The 10867-nt window shown below is 52.5% G+C and overlaps 1 long non-coding RNA gene across 1 annotated transcript in view; it reads left to right on the top strand.

Annotated features, from left to right (window-relative positions):
• The first annotated feature begins 4928 nt into the window (after positions 1 to 4928).
• Positions 4929 to 10867, top strand: part of LOC141974308 (uncharacterized) — a 41038-nt gene continuing 35099 nt past the window's right edge. The window contains exon 1 of the long non-coding RNA XR_012635725.1: positions 4929 to 5089. This is a non-coding gene — a long non-coding RNA (uncharacterized LOC141974308). The remainder of the gene's footprint in view (positions 5090 to 10867) is intronic.

Raw genomic sequence — 10867 nt, 5'->3', positions numbered from 1 at the left:
GGCTGGCCAGCATGCACGCGCTAGGAAAAGAACTTCCCTAGCACCACGGAGTGACTCTTGCTGTAATAGGTGGCCAAAGCCTGCCGCTTTCCCCAGAGTGTGGGGAACACGGAGCTCTCTTTCAGGCTGAGGGGAGGGATCAAGGTGGAAACGTGAGCCTTAATCCCCATCTCCTCCTCCTGCTACACATGATGCCAAACCTCAGTCCACGAATTGGGGAGGAGTGTGCTCTGTCTTGCATTCAGATTGTCACCGGGCACTGAGTGCTGGCGCTTGCATGCTGAGGTCCAAGCGTGGCCTGTGTCCTAAGGCAGGGGAAGGGCAGACCAGCCTGCCTGGTGCCACCCATCTTCTGGGACGCTCCTGATTTCCCTTTGCTGTCCTGCACTCCTGCAGAGCAGTGTGATGTATTATTGGGGGGGCGGACCTGGGGGGGGAGCTGCAGTAGCTCCAGTGAGCTGTGCCCAGATGGAGAGGACCCCCACCCCCAGTCCCTGAGCCAGCTGCTACCCCCTGACGCTGTGTTCCTGGCTCCTAACCCCCTGACAGCCTGATGCTCCAGCCCTCCAGATCCTCCTACACCTCTCGGTGCTCCAACCCCCACATTCTGGCTACAGAGGGCCACTAAGGGGAGATGCTGCACTCCCATCCATATTGCTGCTGAGTCCCCTTTCAGAAAGGGATCCCTGCCCTTCCCCTCCTGCTGGTCCAGCCCAGCCAACTCCCACCCCCAGCAGTGTGGGATTGACTAAATGGAAAGCCCAAATATAGGCAGGGGAAACACTTGAAACTCTGGAGGGGCTTCCCTAGGGTCTTCAGCTCCACCTCACCTCTCCTCTCCTCCCCCAGACCTGGGGCAGTGAGCTGGGGCATGATCCCTAGGCATGAGGGAATAAGCCCCTCCACCTTTTCTCAGCTTCAGGGTTCCCCTTCCTCCCATGGCTACTGCCACTGCTCTCAAGGAGTCTCCAGGGCTCCCGCGCCTCCTGCTGTCCCCACTGCTCCTGCCTACTATGGGGAGTGATGCCCCAGGCCTGAGTGGGGAGGGGAACTTCCAGGTGTTTGGTGAGGGAGGGGAAGGGAGCAGCAACTACTGAGAAACGGACTTTGGGACACAGGGACCTAGACAAATTAGAGGATTGGGCCAAAAGAAATCTGATGAGGTTCAACAAGGACAAGTGCAGAGTCCTGCACTTAGGACGGAAGAATCCCATGCACTGCTACAGACTAGGGACCGAATGGCTAGGCAGCAGTTCTGCAGAAAAGGACCTAGGGGTTACAGTGGACAAGAACCTGGATATGAGTCAACAGTGTGCCCTTGTTGCCAAGATGGCTAATGGCATTTTGGGCTGTATAAGTAGGATCATCGCCAGCAGATCGAGGGACGTGATCGTTCCTCTCTATTCGACATTGGTGAGGCCTCATCCAGAGTACTGTGTTCAGTTTTGGGCCCCACACTACAAGAAGGATGTGGACAAATTGGAGAGAGTCCAGCGGAGGGCAAGAAAAATGATTATGGGACTGGAGACACATGATTTATGGGGAGAGGCTGGGGGAACTTGGATTATTTAGTCTGCAGAAGAGAAGAATGAGGGGGGATTTGATAGCTGCTTTCAACTACCTGAAAGGGGGTTCCAAAGAGGATAGATCTAGACTGTTCTCAGTGGTAGCTGATGACAGAATAAGGAGTAATGGTCTCAAGTTGCAGTGGGGGAGGTTTAGGTTGGATATTAGGAAACACTTTTTCACTAGGAGGGTGGTGAAGCACTGGAATGGGTTACCTAGGGAGGTGGTGGAATCTCCTTCCTTAGAAGTTTTTAAGGTCAGGCTTGACAAAGCCCTGGCTGGGATGATTTAGTTGCGGATTAGGTCCTGCTTTGAGCAGGGGGTTGGACTAGATGACCTCCTGAGGTCCCTTCCAACCCTGATATTCTATGATTCTGTGATTCAGGCCGTCCCTCACTTCCCAGCCAAGAGCTCTGTGGGAGCAGCAGGGACAGAGGTGGAACGTAGCATTACCACCTTTGAAATGCAAAAAAACCCAGCACCTCCCTCCCTATAAGGCAAGCCCACCACAACACCCCCCACTCCACCGCTTCAACAGCCACTTATAGTATCTAGAGAGAAAACCATGCAGATAAGATTGATAACAAACGGGCATTTGTTTTGTCAGCACATTTTGCCAGCCAGTCTTTGTAATCTGTTTCATTTAGCCAGTTGTCACTGAATGTGCAATTTGTGATGCAAGCCTTTTTTCGGGGGTGTAGTAGGATCACTCGCCCGATCGCCCTCATCTTCCATTATTTAATGTGCCTCGCACGTCTCCTCGCTCTTGCTTGACTCGAACCCTCTTACACACTCGCACGGTGCACTTGCGTGTTGGTGACCAGGCAGCTGCTATATTTTCAACAGTATTGCTCTGTTATTGCTTAAACTGTGGAAGTGGGAACCCTGCAGCGTCTTTAGCTGGACACAGAAACCTTTACTATTAGCTATCCCAGCACACTGCGGTGATAATGCAAATCTTTAGACCCATGTAAAAAAAATCCCGGCAGATTAAATTATTTTTCTGGCAACTGGCAAAGCCATTAAAAAACCCAGCCAGGCTGGTCAAATATCTGCCAGGTGGTAACACTTGTGGCAGATGGGCACTGGCTGACTCAGGATAGGGGAATGGGGGGTGGCAAGGGCATAATGGCCACTCTGGGAGGAGGGGAGTTGTGCTCCTGTTGCCCAGAGGGACCATGTATGGGGCCCAGTGGGGGGATGTCACCCATGCTGTGCTGCTGATGCCCTGTGGCTAACTAGAGCACTTCATTCCCTGGAGCAGTCGGGCCAACTCCTTTTACCTGCCACAAAGCCCTAAAGTGCATTTATGGCTCTATGCAAATTATTTACAAATATGCAAAATAACTCATTAAATAATTTGCTACATGCCACACATGGAGCTGCAGCCAGCTAGGTCGCTGTGGAGAGGCCATGCAGCACAGATGAGTTAGTTCAGCAGGACTCCCTCCAGAGAGCGCAGGCGGCCACAGGAAGAATATCCTCCGTCTGTAGGCTCTCTGCTGCATTGGCTCAGTTCCACTGGCCAGGCTCCCAGGCTCTTCCCACCCGCTCTGGGGTCATGGTGGCTACTGCAGAGAACAGCACTGGCCGAGAGCATTCCTTGCACATAGGGTGCACGAGGGTGGCAGACACGCCCAGTCCCTCTGCACCTTGTACCCCTTCTCCCCTTGCCGGGGCCAGCCATCGGCCAGCACCAGGTCTTGTCTCTCCCTCTGGGTGGGTCTCTCTCTCTTTGAACTGTTACCATAGTAGCAAACATGACAACAGCCCCTTGGAGTCAGTAGGGCTGCCCTGGTTCTGGTGCATTACACAGCGTGAAACGCACACAGCTGTTAGGCCATTGTCCCACAGCTGTTCCCAGCTCCCTCCGAAACGGAGCAGAGGGTGTCAGAAGCTGGGTGCTGCTGCTCTCTCTGTTCCCCGGTGCTGGGACCCAGCAGTGCTCTCGTCTGTTCTGCCCGGGTTCTTATCCCATCCTCATCTCCAGAGCCAAGGCGTGTTGTGATGAGTGTCTGTCCTGGGTGGTTCGTTCTCTCTCCTCTCCCCAAGGGAAGAATTGTCTGTGCAGTGGAGTGGTTTGTTTTGGTAGGGTTTTGTTTACATGGTCCACACTGCTGTGCGCATATCAGCGAAGGCAGAGCCGCGCCTGGCAGCTGGAGCGAGAGGTGGGGACGTTTGAGATGGCTCCACAGGGCTCTGTCCTCTGCACAGAGTTTTGCCCTGGAGATAGAAAGTTTCCTTGTTCCTGAACAGCAGTCATTGGTGATGATGTGAGCAATGCTCTAACTGGGTGGGCGGGGTGCCTCCCCTCTGCTGGGCCCAGTTCCCCCTGCCCTTTACCCTGTGTCCACCCCTCGCCCCAGTGCGACAGTTGGGCAAAGAGCCTGTGCTGTGAACACAGACAGACATGAGGTGCCAGAGGGGGGATCCAACTCACTCACCTGCCTGCGGATGCGGCACTGATGCTGTGGAGCCTGGCTGCTGTCGTGCCAGCGCAGGGTGCCCGGTTGGCTGGCAGGGACGGTATGCAGCAGCTCAAGTGGCTCTGCGGGGCCCTGGAGCTGACTGGCACTCCCCACCAAGGGCGAGTCAGTGCATCTCCCAGACAGTCTCTGCCAGCAGAGCTGCTGCTGGGGCCCGTCCAAAATACAAAAACATCTGCTCCAGCTGGGAGTGAATCCCCGCTCCCCTCCCCACCCCCGCAGCGGCCTCAATGGACACAGAGAGGCGCTGTCTGCAACCCCGGGATCATGCAGTGCATCTGATTGCGCACAAGCGCTGCATGGGGGCATTTCTGATCCCTACCTCTGTCTGTGGCCCTGCTGCTAGGAGCTGATCCAATCCCTTAGGCCTGTTCTGAGCTGGGGAAACCCTGGGTGTCCTTGTGGGTTCCTTTCAAATCCTGCTTTTTTCCAGTCCTCCCTGGAGTGCTCCCTGGCTGCCCCCAGGGGTGGCCCTATTGAAAGGGGTCCTGCTTTGCTAGGAGTCACCAGAGTCTCCCTCCCATTGTTCCTTCCCTCCCTGCTGCCCATTTATCCCTCCAAGTCCCAGCTCTGCAGTGGGGCAAGAGGAGAGAGACCGCCATGGGGGACAGGAGGAGAGACTGAGCAGCAGACCTGAGGAGTAGGGGGGGATGGGAAGACATGGTAGGGAGGGGAGCCTCAGGGAAGAGAGGGAAGTTGCCAGAGGACAGGAGGAGGAAATGGTGATACTAGTGAAATGGGAAGGGGGAAGGCCTGGCTCAAGGCAGAGGGAGGAAGGGAGGGGGGCAGGGCAGGTGGTTTGTTGCATTTTACAACTCATTGCTTCAGTAACCCAGTAACCAGAGACATATTTGACTGGAATGAAGAGAGGAGCAGCAAACGGTGAGGGAGGCTGCTGCGTGGGGAGAGCTTACTGCACGGGGAGGCGGCTGCTGGTGGAAGGGCCCCGCTCCTGCATCCCATCGACCTCAGCAGCGGCAACGCTCTGCGTCGCCCTTTTCACATTCATTGCAGAGCAGGATCTGTGGAAGGTTATGGTGGGTGTCGTGCCTCTTGGGTTCTGTTCCCAGGTGACATGGGCCTGAGCCATGGAGTTCACTGCTGGGCGCTAACCTAATCCAGCCTTGCTCTGAGTTCTGGGGGGCCGAGATGTGGGGGGCCAGCACAGGCTCGCTATATTGCATAGCCCCAAGCGGACCTAGTTTTAGAGCCGAAGCTGCCTGAAGTTCAGGTGGGGTAGGGGCATATCACTGACCTGCTCTGCTCTCAGGCCTGGCCCTTGGGCATCTGCCTGCAGCAGCCCCTCTGCTACCAAACTGTCTCCACAGGAAACTGAACCAAGCTAGCTGGGAGTTTGGTTGGTTTCCCCCAATAGCAGGCATTAAACTAGCTTGTTGGGTTTGGGCCTAGTGTTTGTCTGTCTAGGCACTTGCCTGCTGTACCCTCAGCTCCCCGGTGGAGCGACAGAAGCACCATTACCCTGTTTACAGGTTGGGAACTAAGGCATTGGGTCCCTGATTTTACAAGGTATTTAGGTGCCTAACGTCCATTGATTTCAGGGGGAAATAGGCACATAAATACCTGTCGAGATCTGGCCCAGAGAGACTGAGGGCCAGAGGCTAAAGATATTTAGATGCCTAAGGAAGCCGATAGGGTGGGATTTTCAAAAGGACCATTTAATCCTCTGGTCTTGTGTGAGTTTCCCCAGGGAAGAGCAGGGAACTGAATCTAGCTCTCCTGAGCCATAGTTCTTTGACCCCAAGTCCCCCTTTCCTCTGCTGCGTGGGGAGCTATTTGTGTTTCAAGGGGCTGTGTGTCTCATGGGCCCTGCTTGCTGGTGCTGGGAGGACCTGAGAGTGATTTTATTTGGGAGTGGAGGTTGTATTTCTCATGTGTCAGTTTCAGGCCTTTCCATGCTCCATGAGGAAGCCAGTGTCTAGCTTCACAGATCTTTAGGGCCAGAAGGAACCACTGTCTAGTCTGACCTCCTGCATAGCACAGGCCATATGTCTTCCCTGTATTAATTCCTGGTGCTGGGCATGCTCAGTGTAGAGTGGATTTGCTTTGGAAGAAAGGCCTTGATATGTTATGGTTTTTGCAGGGTTCTGCGTGTGGGGAACATGAACAAGAGCATTTCTTGGTACTTCTTCAGGATCTCCTTTGTGCCCCGTGAGTGAAGGCAGCCTGAGAAAACCAGGGAGCTTTTCTTCTATATAAACGTGGTTCTCGTCACCTTCTTATGTCTCTTTTTCTGGCTATGACCACTGTGGGGATATACGATGTCTGGAGGCACCACACAGTAACCCAATGCCAGGCTATGTACCATGCTCCAAAGATCTAGAGAAAAAGAGATCCCGTAAAACCCAGACCTTCCTATTCCCCCTGTGAATCAGCGAGCACCACTCTGGAGATCAAAATGGTCAGTGATGATGGTAGTGTCGTTGCTATGATTACAGTGTTCACTCGGTATTGAAGGCTACAGCTAAGGTTGCAAAACTGGTTCCATTAGAAATACCTAGCTTCTCATATTCAGAGCAGTTTGCAAACCTGATTTGGGGACAAAATGGTTTTTCAGCCTGAAAGAAGCTGGGTTTTGATTTTGCAAATTTGAGTAAAATCCCTTCAGCCCTTTGTAAGGGTGTAAAACACAGGTTCCATTTCTGAAACATTTCTTCCCATGCTCACTTTGTCCTGGCTCCCACCTAAACAGCTTCAGTGAGAAACCTGCTCATCTGCATGGAAATCATTCCTTAATGAGAACTGCTGACTTAGATTTGAGGGGAGGGAGGGAGGAATTTAACAATAAGTGTAGAAGTGATTGGAAAATGGTAGTACATGCTTTCTACCCTGCTTAGCAGGTAGTGCAGCTAGCGAGGAGGGGGTTTTAACATTCTTCAAACACACAGGAAAATCCTCTGAAAATCCACCCTGTTTTAATATCTGGGGCAAGAGGAAACTGCAGTTACAGCCCAGAGACACAGAGTAATAGATTCCAAGGCCAGAAGGGACCATTGTGACCTCCTGTATACCACAGGCCAAAGATCCCCCCAAAATTATTCCTAGAGCAGATCTTTTTAGAAAAACAGCCAATCTTGACTTAAAAATTGTCAGTGAGGGAGAATCCACCATGACCCTGGGTAAATTGTTCTAATGGCTAATTACCCTCACTGTCAAATGTATGCCTTATTTCCAGTCTGAATTTGTCTAGCTTCAGCTTCCAGCAGTTGGGCGGCATTCTTTCTCTGCTAGACTGAAGAGCCCGTTATTAAATATTTGTTCCCCATGTAGATACTGACAGACTGTGATCAAGTCACTCATTCACCTTCTCTTTAAGCTGAATAGATGGAGCTCCTTGAGCCTATCACTATAGAGCATGTTTTCTAACCCTTTAAAACAAGGTGCACATTTTTAACCGGGAGGGTGATCAGCCACTGGAACAACTTGCCTAGGGGCCTGGGGGAGTTTCCCTCACTTGGAGCCTTTAAAACCATGAAGGGCTCAGCCAGCAGTTCTGGGCTGGAAGCAGGGATTACTGGGGGAGGGGCTCTGGCCTGGGCTCTGCAGGACATCAGAGTAGATGATCACAAAGGTCCTTCTAGCCTTGGAATCTACAACTCTTCCCAGTGGTTAAGGTGGTGCCTAGTCCCTCTGATGTCATCACTGCTCCTGGATGCACTAATGGGCAGAAATTCCTCCTTTTATCATCAACAGGCAACGATGGATACTTGTCCCTGCCGTGGACCCAGTAAATGCGGTTCATGACTTGTCCCCTCCAGCAGGCGACTGCAGCTGGCCTTGCCTGAGCCTGACCCCAGAGTACACTGAGGCAGATGGTGCAGGGCACACAGACAGGAGCACATCACATGCGCAACATCCTGCAGGGGCTGCCACTCAAACTGCAGGTCACTGCATGTCCCTCAGCTTTAGCTGGGTCTTTCCAAAGAGCCCAGGGAAGGCGGGAGCCCAGATCCTGTTGAACATCAGTCAGACTTGGGCAGCTAAGTCATTTAAGCTGCACTGAAAGCCCCAGCATGTCTCCCCATGCCCAGCTTCCCTTTGGTCCAGCTCTTTCAGCTGCTTCCCCTTCCCTTTGCCACTTGCTGTACAATGGGGCTGTGTCTGCTGATGGAGCCAAGGCTGGAAGGTGTATAGGTCGGGGATAGGATGTGCCCCATGGAGTGACCACGATAACTTGACTCCATTCCACAGATAGCAGGCTGAGCCCAAATCGTGCCACATTGTGAGATGCACCAGTTCAGGAAGAAGTTTCCTGAAACAGCCACTTCTCAGACACGGCCCTCCTGGTAACTAGTCATCCTGACACCTCACTGCATGGAAGGGACAAAGGAGCAGGGAGTAGGGGAACTAACCCTCAACCTGCAGAGCACCAGGGTACAACAGTGTGCTAGAACTGTGCGTGTGTTAATTAATCATTAATAATCAAGTCACAATAGTGCTTAATGATGCTACACTTAACATTCCAGCTAGTAATCAGAAATAGATTGCAAGCTGATTGGGGCAAGGACTATCCTTCCCTCTTGCACACTGGGGCCCAGCCTGGTTGGCCTCTAGCCCTGCCACAATGCTAATGTGATGTGAGTGCATTGTGGGAATGAGAACTCGGGTCCCAGTGCACATCTCAGCTGCTGGACTCATCCATTTTGTGGCGTCTGGATGGTTACATGAGTCCGTTAACTTTAGCCTTGCGCCAGGGTAATTTGGGGATTTAACGCTGCCTGGTAGGGCGGCTTGTCTGCGACATTCTGGGCCAGGCCTGGGTTGCCTCCCATGTTCCTTGCAATTTTGTTTGGTGAACTCAGCAGACCTCTTTCCTGAGCTCCATGAAACTCCTTAGCACATAACTTGTTAATGCAGTGAAATGCTGAGCCCTGAAGCCTGGCTTGGAGCCAGGTCTAAAGTGAATCCCTGCTGCACTGACCAGGAGGAGCATCCTGGCTGACAGCACCTGTGCCTTGGCCTGGGCCCAGAGATGTTACTCCAGCCGATATCCTGGCCAGCCCCCACCCGAGCCCAGGTTGGGCACCGGGCAACACAGTCTGCATGGAGTTATTGTTCCATGGGAAACTGGCTCTCTTCCTGCTCTTCATCTGTCAGCAGGATTTTCAGAGAAAATGCTCCCAAATATGAAGTGAATGTGGCAGGCTGGGTTGGAGCCCGCGCTAAAAAACCTGGACCTCAGAGTGTGTCCGGTTTAATCCCAGAGTCTGTGAGAATCCGTGTAAAGTAGCATATCAAGTGAACTCTTCACTCTGTGGCAGCCGGGATTACCACATCCCTTTTGTTTGTTGGGCACTGCCTAACTGAAAACACTTTAACCCTTTCTTGCCAGCCTTCAGCACTAAGTACCCAGGAAAATTCCTAGGAAAGCTGCAGCTGTTTCTCTCTCTGCTGGGTGGGAGGAGCTGAGCAGAGTTGGTTTCTCAAGTGCCTTCACTCCTAGGTCTTGTCTGGCCTAGGAAAATGGGCCATGCTTTGAAATGTGTCGGGGAACACTTTAAACAGGACTTTGCACCCAGTGTAGACAAGGCAAGCTGGTTGTGGTTAACCCCAGCTGGTTTCTAGTCTGGACATTGCCCTGCTGTGTATAGACACCAGGCCCCACAAAGTCAGTGAGGGGATGTCACTGATTCACGTTTACGTGCATAATCAACTTATTTTGGACATAAAGCAGCAACCCAACTGCCAGCGGCATCCCCAAAGCTCTGCAGTTCTCCATCACTCTGGACAGTCCATCAACAGAAGAGCTGGGAGAAACACCCACCTTTTCCTGCACAGAATTTAGAATGGAAAATTTTCCATTAGAAATTTTTGAAAATTTCTAAATGAAACAAAACAAAACACCACTTGGATGTGTCAGTGACTGTCCAGCTCCTTTGTTCTGCAGGCCACTTCTGAACACACACAAACTCACTGGCCCTGGCCGTGCCCACACCAGCTGTAGGGTTACCAGTGAGTCACTGGTGCCCTAGGCAGAGACCCTCCTCTCTGTTGTCCCTCTGCCCCTGCCTTCAGGCAGTATCCAAATCATGTTGCTTCACCCTCCACAACATTACTCAGAGCTGCCCTTTTCACTCTAGCCCTCAACACAAATCTCCCACTGAGGCCTCCACACCTCCTGTCTTGGCTACTGTAGCCCCTCCCCCCACTCACTGCCCACCTCCAGTCCATACGCAGCAGCGCTTCAGAAATCATCTTTCCTGTCTGTTGTTTGGACCATCTTATTGGCTCCTCCAATCCCCGCACTGGCTCCCTACTCTCCATTTCAGCTCGCCTTCCTGACTCCCACCCCATCTTGCCCCTTATCCTTCCTTGTCCCCAGCCCTCTGCTCCACCAGTGATGCCAGCCATGTGTCCATTCCTCTCCCTACCATCACTGCTGCACCCTGTGGATGAATTGCACCCCACTCTGTAAAGCCCCACCCCGCTTCTCAGCTAAATCCCTCCTCAAGACATGCTTCTTCTGAGCTCTCTACAGGAACCGAGGTGACTAAATCCAATCCACTGGCATTATTCGTGGGCTTAATGTTAAGCATGTGGTTAAGTGTTGGATCAGGACCTAAACCATCTGCTTAGCTAGTTCATGTAGTTATGGTATGTGATTGGCTCCTTTCTGTGGAGGAAAGGGGTTGCAGGGTGGGGCATTAGGACACTGACATGGGTACTGGCCATTGCAATGGGGTGTGATGGGGAACTTAGGCCTAGTTTACACTTAAAAGGTAGGTGGACATAGCGATGATGCTCAGGGGTGTGAATTTTTCACTCCCCAGAGTGCCATAGTTAAGCTGACCTTACCC

This window comes from Natator depressus, chromosome 18 (assembly GCF_965152275.1).
Source record: "Natator depressus isolate rNatDep1 chromosome 18, rNatDep2.hap1, whole genome shotgun sequence".
In the NCBI taxonomy this organism is placed as follows: Eukaryota; Metazoa; Chordata; order Testudines; family Cheloniidae; genus Natator; species Natator depressus.
Note: the sequence above shows the minus strand (reverse complement) of the source record. Positions and strands in the feature narration are given on the sequence as shown.